Below are 25,559 nucleotides of genomic sequence, written 5' to 3'. Positions count from 1 at the left end.
GCCCTTATGAGATCGTTTTTGGCCGGCCAGCCAACATATGGGGAGTGCCTAGACCCACAAAATTTAGTGAGCTTGAGCAACCTGTTTTGCTCGACTATCTGTATGAATTGACGGCTAAATTGCGTGTTTTGTATCAACAGGTTCACGACACCCTGCCTCCGGTCTCTGAAACTCCAGGCCACACCATTGATCCTGGATCCTGGGTGCTGGTTAGAAATTTTCAACGGACAAAGAACGACCAGCCCAGGTGGACCGGACCGCACCTCGTTCTTCTTTCCACAAGGTCAGCTGTTCGGGTGGAGGGGAAGGTCAACTGGGTCCACGGGATCCATTGCAAGAAAATACCTTCCCCTCTGCCTTATGACCAGTGGGTCCAGAAGGGTATTCGCTGACCCAGAACATAACATCGTGCCACATGTCACACCTTTCAGTGATGCACACCTAGAAGGAACTGACTTTACACATTAAAACAAAAACATTTTGCACAGGGCTGTGCCGCCATCCAATCGATTGAACACTACAGAGTCTAAAGTTTTGTTCCAGGATCAGACAATACCTGGGAGACAACGATATAATTTGAGACCAAGAAAAACGAACTAATAAAAGTAATTTCTTTTGCAATTCAAGACCAAGATCTATGAACTAATAAATATATCATTTTTTCCTCCCAAGTACTATTTTTGAAAGTGCAGCTCTCCCATCTAAGAAACTTGCTCATTTTTGTTTTTCGAACCGCCATCCGGGTTCCGCTGCTAGGGCCGCGGTTGATTAAAGTCTTTGGGGTGCAGCTGACGACGTTAGGTCGGTAGTTCTGGTTGGTCCAAGGGAGTTGCCCTAGACTGACAGAAGCATCCCTTAGCAGAGGCAACCTCCCACCGCGGGCAGCACTTTAGAGAGGATGGAGTTTCCCGATGTGGGGAGACCTGCCAAGCGAACAAACTTTATGAGCGAATTGTGCAACGTGATGACAAAGAAAAGTTTTATAATATTGTGCATTTTTATGCTATTTAGTGTAATGGTATTTTTAATAAGTTATGTTTTATTCTCTTTTTGTGTGACATTTACACCCACTGCATCACCCACACCTCCTCCTACTGTTTCCTCCCATTCTTTCCACCCTCTTCCTGAACACGAATCAGCTAGGAGATTAGAATTTATTAATAACTCCTTTGTTCAGCTTTTACACCAAACCAACTGGTAATGAACACAACTAACTGTTGGGTTTGTGGCCTTATGCCTCACACTACTGACAAAGGTATCCCTTATCTAGTCCTGCCTTTCAGCCATAATGGTTCTGTGTGGGCATTCAGAACAATGTTCATATACGCACGTGAAGTCCAACCCCTACGTTCTGTAAAAGATAACCTCAAGACTAGCGCCCTAGTCAAAGGCATAGTTGACATGATTAAGGAAGAAATTTCTTATGAAAATACCCCGGAAGATGAGATATTTGCCTATATAGGTTGGATCGTGACCGGATATGGAGCAACTTTAAGTGAGAAACAGCAAACTAAAAGATCGTCCCCGATTTGGATTGTACCCCATCAGGGTCACCTGTGTCTGCAAGGTATTGGCAGGAATCCCAGAGCTCAGTTAGGGAAAAGTGTCTGTACAGAGATGTATGTTTTTGGATCTCAGACTTCCCCTGCGTTTTTAGCAGCTAAGGGTACCTATTTCATCTGCCACGATAGAGCCTATACATGGCTGCCCCCTGACTTTTCGGGCTCATGTTTTGTTTCCTTCCTGTTGCCTCCCACCTACACAGCATCGGCAGATTACCACAAGACAAGGGTAGTTAGAGGTGTCTTGAGTAAAGAAGACACTGCAGGTCAAGAATTTGGGGACTTTGCAAAGGGTTTTCTGCCGTTCTGGGGATCCATGGCTAACAGCAGGAACATAAGGCAATTGACAAGGGTGGTTGAATCCACCGTGATTGAAACTGCAGGTGCCCTTGGTAACCTGACTGCTGAGCTCCAGTCGGATCGTCTCATGACCCTTCAGAACAGGGTCGCATTAGATGTCATACTTGCAGACCGAGGTGGGGTATGCAGATTGATCCAATCTAATTGCTGTATTTTCATCCCTGATAACGCTCCAACAGTATACCAGGCCATCTCCAAACTACATAAGATTTCCGAATCTATTCATGTGGATAAAGGAGATTGGTTGTTAATGGGATGGTTCTGGGAACTGATATCTGCCTGGGGATGGAAAATTCTAATGGTCATTGGGATGGTCTTAGCCATTCTTTTCCTGTTCTGTCTGTGCATACAGTGTGCTCCTGCAATATGTGGCCTCTGTGTTACATCATGTGTAAGGAAGCCTGTGTCAAGAGATGAACTAAGTACTAGAATGATGTTACAGCAACATCTCAATGACTTTAGGAATATAGATCTGGACTCAGATTAGCATGAGGATAGATTAATTGTCTATGTAAGGGCAAAAGGAGGGTTTGTGGTTCTGAAGATTCTGGACTCGTGTGATCATTCTGGACTCGAGAATTAAAACTCTCCGAAACTTGACGAATTTGGTATCAAAAGACCGAGAATGACGAACACACCTTGTATAAATATTTTCAGCATAATCGAGTAACGATTTCACCTCGAAATCGTCATTTACGTTCTGAACCCTTGACTTCCATTTATGTGTTGCCCTTTACATAGGCCTTAATCCAGCTGAATTCAATTCCACAAGGACACATACTCCTTAATCGACTTTCCTATGACCTATGCGAGTTAGAACCATTGCCCCAGGCCGAACTCGTTAGGTCAGTTCCCCTCCCAGTGGCCGAACAAGATAGCATCAAGGTTCAACAAACCATAAAACCATTTCAGCGCACACACCTGCCGTATCTTGCTCCCATCTGTCTCTACTCGCTCCACTTATTTTATGATGGGGAGGTGCCCGTTTTTATTGGGGGTCCACCGATATCTGATGAAATGTTGGGTTTTGCCGGTGATTTGTTGTGGGCAGCACGACGTGAAATATGTATATGTCATCATGACTCTGCTTTTCCTTTGTAACCAAGGATTGTAAATGATGTATTGCAAATTCGAAGAATGTTTGCCTGAAGCTGAATATTCTGTATCAAGAGAGAAGCCTGACTTTGTAAATGGAAGCAGTCTCCTGAGAATATACTTCCCGTGTGTTGTACTTGTAGGACACCTGTTACCTTGGTTGCAGCCAATAAATCGATCTTTGACTTTACCTAGAAGACTCCGAGTTTCTGTGGTCTGAATCAGGAAGAACCCGAGGTCTCTGGGTGTACCCTGACACCGCTGGGTTGCGGTTCTGTGCCGGTTCTTAAAAACCCAGTACCTCAGCTGGCGCCCAACGTTGGGCGATTCCAGTGGTGACAGTCAGCCAGAGGTTTGTGAGGAGCTTCGTGTGAAAATTCCGGAGGACGGCCAACCACCTCATCGACCCCTGCATGTCGACGTGGTCCGAAGGTCTTTGCTGCGAGGTTCCCCGCTTCCCAACGGCTACGAAGGACTGCTGCCCTGGCTATCGCCCTGATTTGGACCCTTGAAGTTTGGTAGAGCGAAACACTAAGACGAGTCTTCTGGTGACGTCATCGATATTTCAGTTAAGTATAAGTGGAGCGTCTCCCAGTCCTTAGTGGGTTTTGATTTGGTACTTGCAAGCACCAAAACCAAGGGACTCGTGTATTCACGAGAAATATCGTAATCGATAATCCTTTGAAGTTTGGAACTAGACTAGTGAGCGAAAATGCCTGGTCTTAGACTTGGAAATTAGTTTTGTCTTGGTTGTAATAATAGGGACTCCCGATTGGAGGACTCGTGTCCGGTTCCTCCAGTTGGAACTCCAACTTATGAGTTGTACGTGAAGCATGGAGTAGGCCCCATCACATATAACGAAGTATGGATCAAATACACCAGAAAAGATGGTGTTTTAAAATGGCCCCAACACGGTAGTTTTGACACTGAAATCCTAGATAATCTTGAAGTTAAACTTTTTAAGAAGAAAGCCCGGCCGGCAATGTACTCTTTCCGCCTATGGCGTAAGGAGGCCAAACAGAAGGAAATCAAATTAGCTAAGAAAAATAAGAGAGAAGGGGGACTTTCAGTAATGCAAGCTGCTATGCAGTATAAAGACAATGAAGAAGAACAGATGAGTGAGCAGTTGCACAGGCAACGTAAAATGGTAATAGATAAATGTTATCCAGTCTTGCCGACTCCTAAGCAAGATGCAACAAAAGAACGCGAAAAAGATCCATTAATGTCACATTTATTAACTTCGCCACCCCCCTATGCACAAAATGCTACGGCACCGCCGCAACCTCTAGTTGCGCAACCTATAAATGCACTACCTCCTATTTCTCCACAGCACCCACCAGCTACTCTTCAGCTGGCTTCTGCTCCTTTTGTGCAGCCTTCTCAAAGCACATCCATCACCTCTGTTTTACCTATGCTTTCTACCACTTCGCCTAGTGCACCTTCTGTTTCTCCTAATGACCCCTCTGCTATTGCTTCTGACCCTGCCTTGTCTCACCCAGTTTTTCCACCCGTTCTTCCTTCAGTCTCACCTTCCATTTGGCAGAAAATGGCCAGCACTGTCACTAACCTTTTCTCGCCTCTTTTCGGGTCGCCTACCACGACCCCTAACATGGGACGCAGACAGTTGCGAAGTCGACTGCCTGACTATCAAGAGAGAGACTCACTGAATCGTTTAGCAAGGAAATGTATATGTCATCATGACTCTGCTTTTCCTTTGTAACCAAGGATTGTAAATGATGTATTGCAAATTCGAAGAATGTTTGCCTGAAGCTGAATATTCTGTAGAAAGAGAGAAGGCTGACTTTGTAAATGGAAGCAGTCTCCTGAGAATATACTTCCCGTGTGTTGTACTTCTAGGACACCTGTTACCTTGGTTGCAGCCAATAAATCGATCTTTGACTTCACCTAGAAGACTCCGAGTTTCTGTGGTCTGAATCAGGAAGAACCCGAGGTCTCTGGGTGTACCCTGACACCGCTGGGTTGCCGGTTCTGTGCCGGTTCTTAAAAACCCAGTACCTCAAGCGCAGGGAGAATGATTGAGATGTGGTGAGAGGCTGGAAGGAGGTGGAAGAGCGAATGGGTATGGGGAGACAACGGGGGAGGGATGTAGGGTGGGAAGACCGCAGACCCTATTGTACTGTTGGCCGAGGAAACGGAGACAATTTCTCGCAAGGCGAGTGGACTATCAGACCTTGAAACTATATACGGCCGAACTGCTGAACTATGCTCTCTAGTGTGCCGGGGGGAGGGGAGTCTGGGGTGGAAAGGGGCAATGTTAGAGTTGGGGGGAAGGGAGGGAGGGTGTTTGTCTTTTTTGATACTTGATTGTAAATTTAAAGGCTGCTTGGGAGCAGATTGCTCTAAGTGAGATTGTATCACATTATCCTTTGCATAATAAAGGTTTTTGAAATAAAAAAAAAAGAAGAAAAAAAAGGTCTATGAAGACGAAATCGTCGAATAGATCTTCCATCTTGCCTATTTACACTTTATGAAGTAGTTCCATTCCCACCTTGTCTTGGGTGACAGATAGCTCTGGATGGTGTTGCAGTGGTAGTGCTGGTGTATATAGCAGGCAGCAATCTATTCGCTAATTTGCCCATCTTCTGCCAGGCCAGATTGGTGGTGCGGATTGTATTTATCTCGTGTTTGCCCACATGTGTGTGTAGGTGTGGTAGAATAATATGTAGTGGTATGTGTCACCATCCTCAACTGCCATGTGTGGCAGCTACATAATTGGGTGGTACTAGTAGTGCGCATAGTGTTCTTGTGCACACAGGTAGTATAGTAAAAATAATCGGGAACTTTAAAGCCGCCCTCTGAGTAGAGCAGAGTTAGTGTAGAGAGGTCGATATGCGCTTGTTTACCAGCCCATATGAGTCGGGTAATCATGGATGACAACCTACGAAATACAGACGATGGCGGTGTGATGGGAATGTTGTTGAAGAGGTAAAGAAGTTTAGGCAGTATAACCATCTTAACAACATCCATGCGGTCTGCCAGTGATAGAGGCAATTTAATCCACCTCTCTACTTTATCCTCTAGCTTACTTATAACCACACCATAGTTTTCACACACAACCACCACTGCCTGTGATACCAGATCCCCAAATATTTAATGGAATCTGTCTGCCATTCCAATGGGAATTCCGTTGGACAGGACCGTGTAGCGTCAGTTATAGGTAGGATTGTTGATTTGCTCCAATTTATCTAGAGTCCTGAATGTCCTCCGAACTTAATATATTCCCTAATTAGGGGGATCGGTTAAACGTGGGATCTCTGATATATAACACCATATCATCAGCATATAGTGAAATATTCAAGGGGCGTTGCGGAAATTGCAAGGCTGTGGTCTTGTGTCATTGCCTTATTTTACACGCCAGTGGTTCCAATGCTATGGCAAATAGAAGCTGGGATAATGGGCATCCCTGTCGAGTGCCCTGTGTAATGCTTATTGCGTCAGACACATATTGATTGACCCGTATCCTAGCTACTGGTCTTGTGTATAGTATTTTAATCCACTGTAGAAAAATGGGGGGTAATCCCATTTTTTGTAATATTGAAAATAGGTAAGTCCGTTATATTGAAACAAAAGCTTTTGCACCATCTAATAAGACTGCAGCGGCTTGTAAGTCGGGGTTAAGCTGGTGTGATAAGGCAAACAGGGTGTGAATGTTATGGGCGGTGGATCGGTGGGGTATGAATCCAGATTGGTCTGGGAAGACGATGTTAGGCATCAGGGGCTGGAGTCTGGTAGCAATCAATTTAGCTAAAATTTTAGTGTCAGTGCTAATCAGTGATAATGGCCTGAGGAATCGCAATGGTATGGGTCCTTATCCGGCTTTAACAGAGCAATGATCATAGCTTCTCTTAAGGTAGGGGGCAGTATCTGTTTCTCATGTGCATTGCCAAACATCTCAACCATATGTGGGGCTATTAAATCAACATATGCCTTGTAAAATCCGATGGTGAAGCCATCTGGGCCTGGAGCTTTGCCATTAGGTAGTGTTTTTATCACGGCCATTATCTCTTCTACTGTAACTACTTGTGAAAGGTATTCCCGTTGGGAATCTGAAAGCCAGGCTATGGCCACATCGTCAAGGTATCGTAATAGGTCTGGTGATGTAGCTACGTTACGCAAAGTATAGAGGTCTTTGTAAGTGTCCATGAAAGCTTGTAAAATACCCGTTGTGTCATAGTGTGTATTATCTAGACGATCTACAATTTTAATCACAATATGTGTGGTATGCCCTGTGCAAATTATATGAGCTAATGTTCTTCCCGGTCTACCCCCTTCTCCATAAGATCGAGTCACGCCACGTTTAGCGACGTATTTAAGTTCTAGTTCAGCAAACTTTTGGTACTCAGAGATTACGGTACGAATCTCTCCCAGTATGACCATGCCTTGGGTAGTCTCAAATCGTTGTTCTAGGTCTTTAAGTTTTGTTTACCGCTTAGTGACTTGTCGACGTATATCTTTAAGTATGCCACCAGTCGTGAAATTGTAAATATTAACAAGCATTTGCAATGCAATAGGTCTCACATTCGCACGAGTTTAAGCTATAGGCATTGTAAATGACAATGCCTTTCATTTATATTTTCAAAATCAATACGTAAATAAAAGGCATTGTCATTTACAATGCCAAATGGCTCAAATTCTCACAAATTCGAGACCTATTTCATTGGAATGTTTGTTTTAATTGGCTGGGGCAGTGGAAGGATATTAGGGGCAGAGGGGGGAGGGGGAAGAGTTAATTTTAAAAGGTAAATGGAGCGGTCGGTTTAAATGAAAAGGGCTGTAGGAATCCATGCATCCAGTTGTGATCCCAGTAAGTGTAAACCACTTCCAGAATGGATAGCCCATGGAATGTACATGACATGACATTAGAATGAAATGCCACATAAACTTCTAAACTCTAGAGAAATAACTAAATGAACGTAACTTACTCGCTACTACAAGGCCCTAGTGAGGTTGAGTCATATTTGGGGGAGTTTTATCCTCATCAGATGATGCTGTGCAGGCCCAGGTGCAATGAGGCGCAGCCGGTGCTGCCTGGTCACTGAGGCCCTAGTGAGGTTGAGTCATATTTGGGGGAGTTTTATCCTCATCAGATGATGCTGTGCAGGCCCAGGTGCAATGAGGCGCAGCCGGTGCTGCCTGGTCACTGAGGCCCTAGTGAGGTTGAGTCATATTTGGGGGAGTTTTATCCTCATCAGATGATGCTGTGCAGGCCCAGGTGCAATGAGGCGCAGCCGTTGCTGCCTGGTCACTGAGGCCCTAGTGAGGTTGAGTCATATTTGGGGGAGTTTTATCCTCATCAGATGATGCTGTGCAGGCCTAGGTGCAATGAGGCGCAGCCGGTGCTGCCTGGTTACTGAGGCCCTAGTGAGGTTGAGTCATATTTGGGGGGGTTTTATCCTCATCAGATGATGCTGTGCAGGCCCAGGTACAATGAGGCGCAGTCGGTGCTGCCTGGTTACTGAGGCCCTGGTGAGGTTGAGTCATATTTGGGGGAGTTTTAGCCTCATCAGATGATGCTGTGCAGGCCCAGGTGCAATGAGGCGCAGTCGGTGCTGCCTGGGAGTGCGTTGCCAATGCTTGTTTACCTGATGGGCATCGGCTGACTGCTACCTGGTTACTGAGGCCCTAGTGAGGTTGAGTCATATTTGGGGGAGTTTTAGCCTCATCAGATGATGCTGTGCAGGCCCAGGTGCAATGAGGCGCAGTCGGTGCTGCCTGGGAGTGCGTTGCCAATGCTTGTTTACCTGATGGGCATCGGCTGACTGCTACCTGGTTACTGAGGCCCTAGTGAGGTTGAGTCATATTTGGGGGAGTTTTAGCCTCATCGGATGATGCTGTGCAGGCCCAGGTGCAATGAGGCGCAGTCGGTGCTGCCTGGGAGTGCGTTGCCAATGCTTGTTTACCTGATGGGCATCGGCTGACTGCTACCTGGTTACTGAGGCCCTAGTGAGGTTGAGTCATATTTGGGGGAGTTTTAGCCTCATCAGATGATGCTGTGCAGGCCCAGGTGCAATGAGGCGCAGTCGGTGCTGCCTGGGAGTGCGTTGCCAATGCTTGTTTACCTGAGGCGCAGTCGGTGCTGCCTGGGAGTGCGTTGCCAATGCTTGTTTACCTGAGGCGCAGTCGGTGCTGCCTGGGAGTGCGTTGCCAATGCTTGTTTACCCGAGGCGCAGTCGGTGCTGCCTGGAAGTGCGTTGCCAATGCTTGTTTACCCGAGGCGCAGTCGGTGCTGCTGGGAGTGCGTTGCCAATGCTTGTTTACCTGAGGCGCAGTCGGTGCTGCTGGGAGAGCGTTGCCAATGCTTGTTTACCTGAGGCGCAGTCGGTGCTGCCTGGGAGTGCGTTGCCAATGCTTGTTTACCTGAGGCGCAGTCGGTGCTGCTGGGAGTGCGTTGCCAATGCTTGTTTACCTGGGGTGCAGTCGGTGCTGCCTGGGAGTGCGTTGCCAATGCTTGTTTACCTGAGGCGCAGTCGGTGCTGCTGGGAGAGCGTTGCCAATGCTTGTTTACATGAGGCGCAGTCGGTGCTGCCTGGGAGTGCGTTGCCAATGCTTGTTTACCCGAGGCGCAGTCGGTGCTGCCTGGGAGTGCGTTGCCAATGCTTGTTTACCTGAGGCGCAGTCGGTGCTGCTGGGAGTGCGTTGCCAATGCTTGTTTACCTGGGGTGCAGTCGGTGCTGCCTGGGAGTGCGTTGCCAATGCTTGTTTACCTGAGGCGCAGTCGGTGCTGCTGGGAGAGCGTTGCCAATGCTTGTTTACATGAGGCGCAGTCGGTGCTGCCTGGGAGTGCGTTGCCAATGCTTGTTTACCTGATGGGCATTGGCTGACCGCTGCCTGGTTACTGAGGCCCTAGTGAGGTTGAGACATATTTGGGGAGTTTTATCCTCATCAGATGATGCTTTGCAGGCCTAGATACAATGAGGCGCAGTCGGTGCTGCCTGGGAGTGCGTTGCCAATGCTTGTTTACCTGAGGCGCGGTCGGTGCTGCCTGGGAGTGCGTTGCCAATGCTTGTTTACCTGATGGGCATTGGCTGACCGCTGCCTGGTTACTGAGGCCCTAGTGAGGTTGAGACATATTTGGGGAGTTTTATCCTCATCAGATGATGCTTTGCAGGCCTAGATACAATGAGGCGCAGTCGGTGCTGCCTGGGAGTGCGTTGCCAATGCTTGTTTACCTGAGGCGCGGTCGGTGCTGCCTGGGAGTGCGTTGCCAATGCTTGTTTACCTGATGGGCATCGGCTGACTGCTACCTGGTTACTGAGGCCCTAGTGAGGTTGAGTCATATTTGGGGGAGTTTTAGCCTCATCGGATGATGCTGTGCAGGCCCAGGTGCAATGAGGCGCAGTCGGTGCTGCCTGGGAGTGCGTTGCCAATGCTTGTTTACCTGATGGGCATCGGCTGACTGCTACCTGGTTACTGAGGCCCTAGTGAGGTTGAGTCATATTTGGGGGAGTTTTAGCCTCATCAGATGATGCTGTGCAGGCCCAGGTGCAATGAGGCGCAGTCGGTGCTGCCTGGGAGTGCGTTGCCAATGCTTGTTTACCTGAGGCGCAGTCGGTGCTGCCTGGGAGTGCGTTGCCAATGCTTGTTTACCTGAGGCGCAGTCGGTGCTGCCTGGGAGTGCGTTGCCAATGCTTGTTTACCCGAGGCGCAGTCGGTGCTGCCTGGAAGTGCGTTGCCAATGCTTGTTTACCCGAGGCGCAGTCGGTGCTGCTGGGAGTGCGTTGCCAATGCTTGTTTACCTGAGGCGCAGTCGGTGCTGCTGGGAGAGCGTTGCCAATGCTTGTTTACCTGAGGCGCAGTCGGTGCTGCCTGGGAGTGCGTTGCCAATGCTTGTTTACCTGAGGCGCAGTCGGTGCTGCTGGGAGTGCGTTGCCAATGCTTGTTTACCTGGGGTGCAGTCGGTGCTGCCTGGGAGTGCGTTGCCAATGCTTGTTTACCTGAGGCGCAGTCGGTGCTGCTGGGAGAGCGTTGCCAATGCTTGTTTACATGAGGCGCAGTCGGTGCTGCCTGGGAGTGCGTTGCCAATGCTTGTTTACCCGAGGCGCAGTCGGTGCTGCCTGGGAGTGCGTTGCCAATGCTTGTTTACCTGAGGCGCAGTCGGTGCTGCTGGGAGTGCGTTGCCAATGCTTGTTTACCTGGGGTGCAGTCGGTGCTGCCTGGGAGTGCGTTGCCAATGCTTGTTTACCTGAGGCGCAGTCGGTGCTGCTGGGAGAGCGTTGCCAATGCTTGTTTACATGAGGCGCAGTCGGTGCTGCCTGGGAGTGCGTTGCCAATGCTTGTTTACCTGATGGGCATTGGCTGACCGCTGCCTGGTTACTGAGGCCCTAGTGAGGTTGAGACATATTTGGGGAGTTTTATCCTCATCAGATGATGCTTTGCAGGCCTAGATACAATGAGGCGCAGTCGGTGCTGCCTGGGAGTGCGTTGCCAATGCTTGTTTACCTGAGGCGCGGTCGGTGCTGCCTGGGAGTGCGTTGCCAATGCTTGTTTACCTGATGGGCATTGGCTGACCGCTGCCTGGTTACTGAGGCCCTAGTGAGGTTGAGACATATTTGGGGAGTTTTATCCTCATCAGATGATGCTTTGCAGGCCTAGATACAATGAGGCGCAGTCGGTGCTGCCTGGGAGTGCGTTGCCAATGCTTGTTTACCTGAGGCGCGGTCGGTGCTGCCCGGGAGTGCGTTCTTTCACTTTCGATTGACGGGGCTGCCCCCCTTCACTCTGGTGAAAGCCACAAACGGGATTCAAGTCGATCTTCTCATCACAGACTTTTCAGGTGAAACAAATGTCCCCGTTTGCTGAGGCCTTGAAAAGAGACCCAACTCCAGCAGTGAGGGCCAATAAGCATTGTTCACACAAAATAATCATCGATCAATGCAACAACAAAAGAACCCCGGAGAGCAGGCTCGAGACCCTCCAGCAGCAGACAATCTTTGTAACTCTGGACCTCACCTTGGGTTCAATGTGGCTGCTGTGATCCTTGCTGTGGTCGGGTTAAAAGATGGGCCTCGGGTGAACAACTGCGCATGCGCTGAGGACAGACACAGTTTCCTGCCCTGAGGATAGACTGCTTTCTACAGCGCGGGTTAAAGTAATCATAGTGAACTGCGCATGCGCTAATGACAGACACCGCTGTTAAGGCAATCGAACTCCAGAAGTCATTGCAAGAAATATTTCTTTATTTAGTTCACAACACAGGCCCCGACAGTACGGAGCGCAACGAAGGCTCCGACAGCTCAGGGCCTGCACAGGTGGGACGGGATCCTCGCCGGGACACTAAGAAGCACAAGAATGACAGTGTCCGCGCGGGAACACAATGAATGAGATACAACTGCCTCGCGCCAGGGAGCACGAGGCGCCTCGCGCCACAGCACAGGGTGAGAGGTATGGAAGTGCAAAGCTCCTCGGTTCAATTCCTCTGTGAGGGGGGAGTGTCTTTCCTCTGCGCAGGCGCAGTGACGCTGAGCGTCCTCTGTCTAGGGCTGTTCACACCTGCAGTCAGTGTATTGCCCAGCACTTTTTGATTGCTCTGCAACAGGTGGTAGTGTCTTTTCCACGCACATGCGCAGCTGTGACGCGCGGTCCTGCGGCTGCGCAACTGTGAGTCGCCATATTTTGTTCGGAATAACACACCGGGCCCCACTCCTCACAGGCAGCCGGGCCCCCGGACCCGGTGACCCCCCTCTCCCACAGGCCCTGCAGCCCCCACTGACCGGTGCACAAGGAGAGGTGAGGTGTCCTCAAAGCGCCCAACCGTGTGTGTGTGTTTAATAATATTTTTATTGGATCTTATGGTTTTTGTTGTTGTGTTTTTTTTGTTATTTATGAAGAACAAAATAGAGACAATGAACGTCATCGCCATAGTCAAACAATTCCATGTAATCCCATTCATCGTGTGTGTGTTTGTGAAATACCAGGTGATGTCCCTGGTGTCTGATTACTGGTGTTTGTTTTTATTTATTTTATTTATTTAACCCCTTGGCTGCGGCGGTAAATCCGCGGCAGCGCTAGGGGGGAGCCGCGCGGCACCGCCATGCTCGTGACGGAGTGGTTCCGTCACGAGCCACAGGCGCGCTGTGCTTGTGACGGAGTGGTTCCGTCACGGCCTTGCCCGCTCCATAGAACGCGCCGCGCAGGCGCGGAATTGATGCTGCGCTGGCACGGCGGCCGGGCCGCGAAGGAACCAAATCAAAAGTTTATTGTTTAGTTAATTAAACAATTTAAAACCCGCATTTAAAAAGACCAACAATAAGAGAGAAAATCATTATAGTACAAGAATAACCATACATTCATTTAATCTCTTCTGATACTTCTAAAAATTCATTATGAAAAATACAATACAATAGGATCGACCGTCTTCCTCTTTGACCGAGTTTCCAGACTTTTTAACAAGCTTAGTAAATGCTTTAAGGAATTTAATCAGTCTGCCGTTCAGAAGGGGATCTTCCGGATTTAGGCACGCTGTTATTGCCGCTCTGCATGACCTAATACCTCTTACATTAATCTTGTTTGTGGAAGTTGCACAGCCGGCATAATTTAGAACCTGTGTGCGCCCAGGCTGGCTGGTCTGCCAAAGATGGAAGTTTACCAAAGCGTAATGTCATTAATTGTTTTTTTACATTCATTGAGAACGGTATGCTCAAATAAGGTGCCGGAACAAGGGACTTATAGTCATTTATCACCATCCAGGCGTGTGACCTTGTTCTAAAGTTATTTTTGTCCAGCTGAGATGAATGAATTTTTGAAACTTTGTTTATTGCTTGTTTGAATGATTGGTATGGGAGGTTTTTGTTCCATAATTCTGTTGTACATGTAATTGAGAGAGATTTGAATAGATATTGATGAAAAGGGTAAGTTTTGTCCTCATTTACTTCCGACCAAAGTGCTTCGTTGATTTGTGAGGTAGCTACATTTAGTTTTAAATGATACCAGGTTTTGACTGTCGCATACATTCTGCCCAAGACTTCGTTTAGTATGCCGAATTCCAGGCACACTTGGGCTGGGGAGGCCGACCTTTGTATCTGAAATTTGTTTTGTAGATTGAAGCTACCAGTTGATTTAAAACCTCTCCGTCTTCTCCATGAAAAGCAATGCTGGCATATGTTATTGTAGGTAGAATGTTTGCCTTCATTACGGCAAGCAAAGGTTTATATGAAGGACCCTTCAACTTTTTAGCCAGTAAGCTGAAGGCAAATGTAAGGGCGGTTGTTCTCTGTGCCGTATACCCTTTTTGCTCCGTGAGATTTCTTGAGTCGTCAATGTAGAATCCCAGATACTTGTATTTTTTTACCTCCTCTAGTTGGTTACCATTAAGCCAGATTATATGTTTACGCCTCAGTTGGCTACCTATCACCATTATTTTGGTCTTCAATGTATTTATTTCAAGTTTGTTTTCTGAAATGTAAGCTGACATTTCATTCACACTTCTATGAAGACCGACTTTTGTGTTGCTCATTAGCACGACATCATCGGCATATGAGAGCTGAGAGAGTCTCAATTTTCCAAATTTCGGTGGATGGGAGTTGGTACAGTCCAGCCTCTGAGAAAGATCCAACAAAAACAGGTTAAAAAGGTGAGGGGCCAGGACACACCCTTGTTTGAGGCCTCTGGTAGTTGTTAACTTCCTCGATATCCAGGACCCATCGCCTATCTTCATTCTTAACCACATATTTGTATAAAATAACAGTATGCCTTTAAATAGCCTTTCAGGAATGTCCCATGCTCGGAGCTTTTTCCACAGGAGGTGGCGATCAACACTATCAAAAGCAGCTTTTAGGTCTATGAAGCAGAGGTAGAGATGTTGTTTCCTCTGCTTATATTTGTTTGCCATTATTGATAGACCTAAGATGTTAGTAGTCGTTCCTATACCTTTCCTGAAGCCTGTCTGGTTGGTCGGGATAAGATTGAGGTTGTCAGACCAAGCCTTGAGCTCTTCTAACACCAGAGTAGCATAGTATTTGGCTTCAACATCCAGGAGGGCTATCAACCTGTAGTGTGCTGGATTTGATTTGTCTCCTCCTTTAAATATAGGGGTCAGTATCGAACCTTGCCAATTTGCTGGTATATAGTTTAAGAGCTCTACTTCTTGATATAGGCCAAGTAGGTAATTGCTCCAGAACGATGTATCATGTTTAAAGATTGCTTGGGGGATTCCCTTAGGGCCAGGAGCGCCGTCATTTTGGGCATTCTTTATTGTGCGTCTAGCTCCTTCGCTTGACAGGAATGAGTAACTTGTCGCTGGTATCGATGGGTTCTTTTCCTTATGTGAGGTTTAGACTTCTTTTGAGCTGGTGGTTTCTATGATCCTGATGGAATTGTCATTTCCCTCGGCTAAAGTCTGGCGGTTTCTTTCTGCTGCATCTTGGGCATTTGTTTAAAAAAACCTCGAGGTCAGGAATTCCACCCACTCGCCTTCTTGGATATTTGACGATAATACGTTCGCTGGTCTCTGCAGTTTATTTATGGTAAGCCAAAACTGTTTTGAGTTTGATTTCTTAGAGATGCAGAGCAGTTCTGCCCAGAATTTGTCATTCATTTTTCTTTTTTCTTCCCAGAGTTCTTTTTCATACCGTTTCCTTAGCTGCCGTACACTGTCCCAGGCTGCTGTGTCAGGTACTGTTCTTTTTAGCCTCCTTATTTCTTTTTTGAGATTGCATTTCAAGGATTGTAGCCCTTCAGTTGTTTTTTTTTCCGAGGACTTTTATTGGCCATGATTTCTTGTCTGCCTTTGTCCAGACGACATTAGAGAAGATAAATCTGCTGTCAATTTTTCCCAGGCTTGAATGAAAGTCTGGGCTTCTGCTCTGCTTGCACCTATCTTCTTTTTTATTTGTTGCTGAAGTGTTTCCATTGTTTCATTTGACCATTTGAGGCGCTTTAGGTCAACCGTTTGTGTGTTTCCTTCCACTATTGTATTTACCTGATGTTTAGTGATTTTTAACCTGAAGTGTATGAGTTGTAGTGAGTGATCACTCTTGGTTGTGTACTCAATAGAAAAGTGGGAGAGGAATGGCATCAATGATACTGAAATGGCTGTATAGTCCAATCTTGATCTTATCTTTCCCCCGTGAAATGTGTGTTTAGGTGGAAAGTCATCTGGGGTTCTGCCATTTATTACTCTTAACCCGAGAAACTCTAGAGCATTAATTAAGCCTTGTCCTGCTTGATCCACTTTAAACATCGTTGGCTGGTATTGTTGTCCGATGCTAGCAGGTCATCCTCATCCGGGGTATGAATTAAGTTGGAGTTAAAATCTCCTGTAAGTATCAGGTCCCATGAAGGAAAAGTAGTCCTGATATTTGTGATGGTCATAATTAATTGCGTATTGTGCGCTGCTTTTTCCTTAGCCGACGGATGCGCGTATGTATTTATCAGCAGGACAGTTTTGGATGTCTGCGCAGACCCGGCAGTTAGTTTGATCAGTTGGATGTTTTGTCCTACTGAGGCCATCTGTTTGGAATCAATTTGTAGCTCTGTGGATATGTAGACTGCCAGGCCCCCTTTCGGCCGACCATAAGTTTTAGTTTTGGTTGCTGGGACTCTGTAGTGTATGTAATTTATTAGAGGAAGGTCGTCTAGTGCCCAGGTTTCCTGCAATGCTATAATGTCGTATTTTCCCATTTGTCTGGGCGGGACCCATTTGCCCCCGCGATGTTCCATGAGAGCATTTGTATGTTTCTTAAGTCTGTTTCTTAAGTCTTGAACGGCTGGTTCCTTTTCCATCGGTCAATTGCGTGAGTTCGTATTTAGTGATCCTGGCAGCCAGCCCCAGTCATCCTTAGGCCCCTCCGTTCTAAATGCCAGGTCATTCTGTCGGGCTCTATTCAGTGCTGTAGGAAGGCTGCTGCCAATTGCTCCTTTAAGTAGTGTTTGATTATTCGATGAGATTTCTTTTTGCCTTTGACTGATATAATTGATGTTTAAATTGCTGTTTAAAGGTTCCGGGTAGCGAGGTTTCATTGGTCTTGATAGTTTAATTCCCGAGGCTTCGAATTGTGCCTTAGCGTTCATGATGTTCTGAACGTCCATTTCAGTCTGCCAAGTTGTCAGTGTTTGTTCCTTGTTTTTCTGGTTTGTCATTGCTATGAATTCTACTGCCAGTAGATTTGCTGTTGTCAAATAATTTAAGACTGGTATATTTGCTGTTAATTTCAGTATATTCCTCCTATTCAGAATGTCATGCAAACCTTTTGACTCATATTCTGGAATTAGCAATAATTGCCATTTCGATGAAATATTGCGGTCACATGACTGTTGTGGTGCGTCTCCCCTCTTTTTTTCGATTTTAATTTGCTTTATGTCATCTTTTATTTCTACTTTTATGTTTACGTGTTGGATATTGTCTGCCAGCTCAGGGGCCAAGGCAAGGATGTCACCCTGTCTGCGTCCTGAATATTCCAGAGTTGCCGATTCCTGGCGCACATTCATTCGGATGTTATCACCTTTCTGTTTTGATAGAGGGATCATTTGATTTTCAACCCATGGCTGAGTTTCAGCATGACCAGACACCTTTGGGAAATCTATTTTTTTACCTTCAATCATGCTATCTCCGCGCTTTTGGGTCTCCAGGTTTGAGTTTTCTTGTTTGTCAAGAACACTTTTATTCTCACGCCTTCCAACCTCACAAATTCCTATAATGTTATGTTCCGTGTTTATTGTATGGGATTTGTGTTGACCTCGTATGTTTACAGCTTTATCTCCCAGTTCTATTTCGAGCCGGGCATTATGAGATGGTATGTTACTCGCCCTGAGTCCGAGTTGTTTGTGATTTGTCAGGTCACCTTTGATGGAGTCAATGTCGTGACCACTTTTGCTCTGGTGATCTTTAGACTCCTTTAGCGTCATTATTTGAGAATTTCCGGTTGTAGTCCCCGCTCGAGTGGGCTTATTCTTAGGCCCTTGTTTGTTATCTACTTTTCTTTTCATAGTGTTCCTTTGGTCCCCGGTACATTCGCTTAATTCCCGGGTGACTCTCCACCACGTTCTGTTGTCTGGTTAACTTCTACTGGTTTGTCCTTATCTACAATTTCTGAGTTCCTGTTGCCAAACAAGTCTTCATGGTTACCAGTTTCATCTTTATTAGATCTTGAATTTAGGAGAACTTTGATGTTTACTCCCTTATCGTTTGTTGGTTCTTCTTTCTTTTTGTTACCTCCCAAGCTTGATTTATTAATTGATATTATCTGCTCGAGAAGTACAGGCAGAAGACTTAATTTGTCAATTATTGGGCTACAAGCGCACTGAGCAGAGTACTTTGCCTGTACTCTTGAAATAAAGTTGTTCATGTTTTCCAGTTTGGTGTTAATCCCTGCAATTTGTGATGCAATAATATTCATGAGGTCTATTTGTATGTCCATTTTTATCACTTTGCATATTAAATGCCGTTATTGTTGTCTTTAATGTGTTCAGTAAAGATTTAGAGATCTCCGAGAACACATTTTGATCGATGGCTATTTCTCCTTGTCGAGGCTGCGATTTTGATTCTTGGTTGAATTTTTGATCTTGATTAAACTGATAGCTGGTGTCGTTAATCTCCCTGAAGGGATTATTGTTGACTCTTGTTTGTATGTTTTTTGATCCATGTTTGGATAAGGTATGCTTGTATAACGCTGACGCTGGATACTTAGACATCAGGTGCTGGGCGATATAATTTGCAACTGCGAGTGCATCTTTTTAAACTCCCTGTTTCGTCTACTTTTGATTTTATTTACTTTATTAATCCCGGTTTTTAAGTAGATCTTTAGCGCATACCTGCAGTTTAATCGTCCTACTCACCGCTGTTTTTGCGGATCTTTCGGCAGGTATTCACGCTTCGCGGCCATCTTGGGGGTAGGGAGGGACGTGCTGTGACGCCATTTTGGTTTGCGCTCTAGTGCCCATGCGTGCAGGCGAGTCGCCTATTTAAGACGAATTTCACTGCCAGCTTGCCCTTGGATAAGGTATGCTTGTATAACGCTGACGCTGGATACTTAGACATCAGGTGCTGGGCGATAAAATTTGAAACTGCGAGTGCATCTTTTTAAACTCCCTCTTTCGTCTACTTTTTCTTTTATTTACTTTATTATTCCCTGTTTTTAAGTAGATCTTTAGCGCATACCTGCACTTTAATCGTCATACTCACCGCTGTTTTTGCGGATCTTTCGGCAGGTATTCACGCCTCGCGGCCATCTTGGGGGTAGGGACGTGCTGTGACGCCATTTAGGTCTGCGCTCTACTGCCCATGCGTGCAGGCGAGTCGCCTATTTAAACCTGTCATGAAGATGCGCAGCGGTGACGCGCTGCGGGAACGCCGTAATCGCGCCGTAATCGCGCGGGAGTCGAGCCAGAATCAGGCCCGTCTGCGCCCGTCAGCGCTAAGGAGGCGCTAGGCGCCAGGGACTCTGCCCCTCCATTGACAGGAGGTTCGTATTCTAAGGAGGAGTTGTTGAACGTTAGACAACTGTCCCCATGTTGTGCCCGTGGGCCTTTTGACCCGCTATGTGGTCCTTTCAGTTGCGCTTGTGGCAACTTTTCCCTTAGGTCCCCAACTCCCGTCTCAGCGTCCTCTGAGCTTATTAATGCTGATCTACCACAGGCAGGGTCTTGGACCCACCGAAAACCTAGTGTTTTACACCTTAATGTGAGATCGATGGTTAAAAATGATGCTGCGATCCATGATCTCATTATGGATGAGGCCCCAGATGTTCTCCTCATGACTGAAACGTGGCTATCGGAGGAGGCTACAGCTGTAGTGAATCTGGCAGTCCCGCAGGGATATTCCATCTGTACCCATAATCGTAATTCGAGGGGAGGGGGGATTGCTATGGTAGCTAAGTCTTGTTATCCTTGTGTCTGGAAGGCACTGAATTTGGTTGGCTGCGAGAGTGCACACTTCAAGGTCACGGTCAGCCATAATTTTTCGTTCTCTGGACTCTTGGTTTACCGCCCGCCTAGCAATGACACTGCCTTCAGGAAAGCTTTTCCTGAAATGGTTAGTTCTCTTGCTGTGGGCTCTGCCAATTTTAGCATTCTTGGAGATCTCAATCTCCATCTGGATCGTCACATCACCTCATCGATCAACAGCTTCATTGCAGATCTGGAGGCACTACAGTTAAGCCAGTTGGTCACTCACCCTACACATGTGGGTGGACATATATTGGACCCCATATTTTCGAATCTGGAGGGGGCCAAGGTGTTGCAGCCAAGCCCGGTCGCCTGGTCTGATCACTTTTTAGTGAAATTGCATCTTATGATCGGTGATCTTCCTTTTAAACCTTCAGATAGAGTCATTTTCAAACGTCCTTGGATAAAATTGAAGCTTGATGATTTTCATCGCTTTCTCGTTGAAAACCCGCTTGGTTCCTTTAATGAGGTAGAATCTGGATATGATATCTTCTGTGCCTGGATCAGCCGGGCCCTAGATATTTTGATTCCTGCCACATGGAGCAAATGCCGTTCCTCTGAACCTAGCCCATGGTACGAAAGTGCCTTGACACTACTGAAGAAAGAATGTAAACAAGCAGAAAGGGTTTGGCGGAAAACCTACGAAGCTGGGGGAAAGACCATATACCTCGCTAAACTCAAAGGCTATCATAGAGCCATATGCAGGGCCCGTGCGGCCTACTACTCTGAGGAGTTTAAAAATAGCTCTAATGCGTCGAAATTGATCTTTAAAGTCTTGAAGGACCTGACTGTGAAAAGAGCTCCCATAGTAGAAATTTGTTCTGAATCCCACTGTGAAGATCTAGTGGCCTTCTTTTTTGGAAAAGGTTCAGGCTATTTATCGTTCTTTTCCTTGCTCTACTCTTTCGAGCAAGGTATCGAGAGCTATTTCGCCCGTGAATGTAGTCCTATCGACCTTTCCCTCCCTATCGGAGGAGGTGTTTAACAGGCTGGCTACTAAAGTAAAATCAGGATCTCCTGCGGGCCCTCTTAGACCGGCGCAGTTTAGGGAACCTTCCATTCTTTGTCTCCCCCCTCTACGTCAGCTCATGAACCTGTCTTTTTCCTCGGGCATTGTGCCAATCAAATGGAAACAGGCTTTCGTTACCCCGATCTTAAAGAAACCTACGTCAGACCCCCTTAAATTGGAGAATTATCGACCTATCTCCTTGCTGCCATGGGTTGCAAAGGTGGCAGAGGCCCATGTCAATGGCTTGCTGTCGTAACATCTTCAGAGGGCCAAAATCTTAGATCCTACCCAGAATGGTTTTCGTGCCGGTCACAGCACGGAGACAGCTCTGCTCTCGATGACGGAACATCTGCGGTCAGTGCTTGATTCTGGTCAGACCGCGGCACTGGTGTTACTTGACCTCAGTGCCGCGTTCGACACGGTTTCACACTCGATTCTGCTGTAACGTCTGGAGCTGGCTGGTATCTCTGGCACTGTACTTGACTGGTTCCGGTCTCTAGCTGATCGTTCATTTAGGGTAGCGATTCCGCCCTTTGAGTCTAAATCCTGTGCACTCGAACAGGGAGTGCCTCAGGGGTCGGCACTGAGCCCCACTTTGTTTAACCTGTATGTGCAACCGCTGGCTGCGGTCGGCAAGCGTTGGGACATGAATATGGTCTCTTACGCTGATGACACGCAGCTGGCGGTGACACTGAGTGGGAGGGCCGACCTTGAGGCCCCCAAGTTTCGGGCTGGACTTTTGGCAGTAGCGTGCTGGATGACAGATAACTGTCTTCAGCTCAATGCTAAGAAGACAGAGGTTTTGATCGTGGGTAAACAGTGTGTATAATGTCATCACTTTTTGTTCTGTCCACCTGAACGTGATCAATGCTCAGACATGGGTCCTCTTTACTTGTCATTCCAAAGCAGGTACCATTACATGTCACCGTGAATAGAACAAAAGAAAGTACCCTGCCTAGGGATGTAATGGCCCTTGCTAGAGGGTCCAAAAGGTATATAAAAAGGGGTGATTAACCTCGAAGCTGACACTGCACACAACAAACACAAGGTCAATCCAAGTAGACTCTACAGAGCATATTGGAAATATATATGTTTTTATTTCTTTTAGATATTTTTTTCTTAGAGTTGAGATAACAAAAAATTATAAAAAGTGAATTGTACTTTAGTTTCACGTGATACATTTAGGGGCTGGCTTTCTTTTAGTGCCTTTCTCTATGCTTCTGAACATTGTTAAGAGAGGCGATAAGAGTGGACTTTTTTACTTTGAGTCACAACCTTCAGATTTTGAACCTTGTTTTTTTTTTATTGATTTGTTTTTCGCTCTTGGGTTTCTGGGCAGGGGTCTGCCTGACTCTTCCTGACCTCATTTCGGTGATTTGGTAGCCACTTCCAAGGTCCAGCTACTGCTCCCCGTGGCCAATGCCCTAGTAGCACTTGTTCCCTCCTCGTTGCCTCTCCTATGTCGACAATCGTATACTGGGGCATCAGCTGGGGCAACAGTTGTGCAGCTAGTGAATACCTCTAACTGCAGACCGGATGGTACGTAGGTCTCTCCACCGTACAATTTACAGAATAAACAATCCCCACGCTTCCACGCCAACCTTCCGTTTCTGTAGCAGACAGATCAGCGAGTTGGCACTGATATCGGCTGGTCGCGGCTGTTTTAGAGCTTATTCCTTTTATTTTTAATAATGGGGTGGGTGAAGTGCTAATAGAGGGCTGGAAAAAGGGCTGGGAACAAAAAAGTAGGTAGGTGTGAGCTATGCTGCTATGCTGCTATGCCGACTTCCAACCTTCTGTGTCAGTTCCTCAGATGGGAGAGCTTCCACGAATACTGGGCTCTGCAGAGAGGGGACGTTGGTAGGCGCGCAGGACGGATTGCGGGTAAAATGAACAACTCTCCCGGACTCCACTACTAAAGGAATTCCTGGCAAAAATAGCAGGCCATAGAATCAAAACAACGCAGGCAAAAGGAGCACAATATCAAACGCAGCAAGCACAGGATGTACAAACAAAAATATAAATATAAGTGACAAATTTACAATGATTAAAGAACTTCCTGGCGAGGTCTGAGAAGGAGGGAATTAGTTCTGAAAGTGTCTTTGGAATAAAAGAGATTTGAGGTCCGCTTTGAAGATCTGGATGGAGGTGATGGCACGGAGCGGAGCGAAGGAGGAAGCGAGGTCCAGATTCTCACAGCATTACCTGAGAACGTTTGTGCCATCAATTTTTGCCTTTTGAAGGAGGGGGCTCAAGCAGGAACTTTTCCGCATTCCGAGAAGGTCTTGAGCCTCCAGCCAATTTCAGTTCCTTCGCCAGATAGCGAGGGGAGGAAGAGTGCAAAGCTTTGTGGGTGATGCACGCTGTTTTGTAGATAGCTCTAGCCTCGATGGCAAGCCATCGGAGAGAAGATAGGATAGGAGTGATGTGGTCACTTCGTTTGGACCCTGAAATGAAGCGAGCTGCTGAATGGAGGACGGATTTGAGGGGGGAGAGGTGAGATTTGGGAAGGCCAAGTCAGAAGAGAATTACAATAATCCAGTCTAGAGAGAACTAGCGATTGGACCAAGGTTTTTAGGTCATTCTCCGGGCAGAACCGGAGAATCCCCCATAAAAGGCGCAGCTGATAACGTGCGCTCTTGGCCATGGAATTGATGTGTGAGATTAGGTTGAGTCTTTTGTCAAGTATGACACTTAAGGATTTAGCACAGTCCACAATGATGGGTTTACTGTTGAGTAGATTTGATTGATCCATCCAGGATTGAACAGGAGGCGGAGAGAGAGAGCTAGATAAGAGGAGGAATTCCATTTTGGAGGGATTGTGAACGAGTTGGTGAGCTAACATCCAGTTGTGAATAGCATTGAGAGTAGAGCTGAGTAGTGAGAGATCATGAGGGGAAGACACCTTGAGGTAGATTTGGGTGTTATCCGCATAAAGATGGTAGAGGATTCCAGATATGCTTAGAAGGTTCCCTAATGGTTCCAGGTAGAGATTGAACAGAGTGGGAGCAAGGATAGAACCTTGAGGTACGCCTTGACCAACCACCAGTGGAGACGACAGACTGTTCGCAATCTTGATCATTTGGGATCTGTCCGAGAGGAAATAGGCAAACCATTTGAGTGCTGTGCCTTCAACACCCAATCTCTGTCGGAGAATGTTAAGGAGGGTGTTGTGATTAACAGTGTCAAAAGCTGCAGAGAGGTCAAGAAGAATCAGAAGGCACGATTCCCCCGAGAATCGAGAATATGCAGCGCATCGATCACTTGCAGCAGGGTTGTTTCAGTGCTGCAGTTTTGTATAAAGCCTGACTGGAACATGTTGAGGAGATTATTGTCCATAATGTGTTGGGAGAGTTGTTTTGCAACACATTTTTCTGTGATCTTTGGAAGAAAAGGGAGATTGGTGATGGGGCGGAAGTTATTGAGGTCATTTGCAGCTGCAGAGGTTTTTTTTAGAAGGGGGGAAACCTGTCCAGTTTTGAGGACAATTGAGAGGGATCCTTGACTGAGGAAGAGATTGACTAGCCTGGTCCAGTAGGAGAGAGTTCTAGTATAGAAATCAATGGCGATGCCACTGGGTATGGGGTCAGAAGAATGGTTGGAGGGTTTGATTTCGCGGATGCATTTGAGGAGATCAACCTCTGAGATGGCAGCAAAGTTCTGCCAAGTGACTAAGGATTTTCGCTCCTCGATGGGGGTGGGGTGGGTGACCTGTTCCACCAGAGATCTACTGTAAAGAACTCCGATACACACCAGATAATGGCGAATAAGTTCTTTATTTATATATCCTTGAGGATCCCTTCTGCTAGTAAGATGCTTCTTAATTACACTCCGGCTGTGTGGATGAGAAGCGTTTATTTTTCCTTCTTTATTTTTTTTAAATTGGCACTGACGTACAAGGCAGGTAAACTGGACTGCTGATTTATTTCTTTAAAGATGGCCGCTTGACGTTAGAGGCGTTCGACTACGTCGCTGACATTTACACAGATGGACTGATGACATAGGAAGAATAATTCAATGCGGCAGTTGGTGAGTGTTCGTTAAGGCAGTTGTGTACCTCAGCAAGTGTATTTTCCAGTCAGAATGTAATTCCAGCAATATTAAAAGTTGAAGAGAGAGTGTCAAATTTTTAAAAATTAACTTGAAATGTGTTGCTCGAAGCTTACTTGCTGTTTAGACTTTTAGATGAAGTTTGGCTTGTGGCTCGCTGAAAATTCTTGCTTGGTTTCTTTGTTGTAGTACGTTTTTTTCCGATAATTTTTCCTTGTTACTTCTTATTTCGATCGCAAGTTCCAAGTAAGTATTTTAGCCAAAGTTCATTTCTGCATGTTCAAATTTTATCAAGTTTCTTTTTCTTCAGAAATTTTACTCGTTTGAGTTTACTGTGTTCACCTTAATTACATATTTGACTGTTCTCCGACCTTAAGTGCACTGATGTTAACGACATCAATTTATTCTTTGCAAATCTTGGAATTCACCTGACACGAAGTACTTGAAATCGCGTATCTTCTATGACTGTATCCTTGTATATTTCCTTAAGTGCTGAGTTCTAGTGTTGGTGCTCGTCGCCACTTTGTAAAGAACTCCGATACACACCAGATAATAAGCGAAGAAGTTCTTCATTTATAATCGCC

The 25,559-nt window shown here is 46.4% G+C and overlaps 1 protein-coding gene across 4 annotated transcripts in view; it reads left to right on the top strand.

Annotated features, from left to right (window-relative positions):
• The first annotated feature begins 12,613 nt into the window (after positions 1-12,613).
• The window catches only part of LOC144806533 (uncharacterized), a 97,595-nt gene continuing 84,649 nt past the window's right edge, over positions 12,614-25,559 (top strand). For 2 of the 4 annotated variants that reach the window (XM_078672876.1, XM_078672875.1), the window contains exon 1: positions 12,654-12,764. The gene's annotated coding sequence lies outside the window, so the exon portion shown is untranslated. Of the gene's footprint in view, positions 12,765-25,559 lie in introns of all 4 variants that reach the window. The other 2 variants (XM_078672874.1, XM_078672873.1) reach the window with 2 other exon arrangements.

This window comes from Lissotriton helveticus (assembly GCF_964261635.1).
Source record: "Lissotriton helveticus chromosome 1_1 unlocalized genomic scaffold, aLisHel1.1 SUPER_1_unloc_80, whole genome shotgun sequence".
NCBI classification, from domain to species: domain Eukaryota; kingdom Metazoa; phylum Chordata; class Amphibia; order Caudata; family Salamandridae; genus Lissotriton; species Lissotriton helveticus.
The sequence above is the reverse complement of the archived record's forward strand: the minus strand, read 5'-3'. Positions and strand labels throughout refer to the sequence as shown.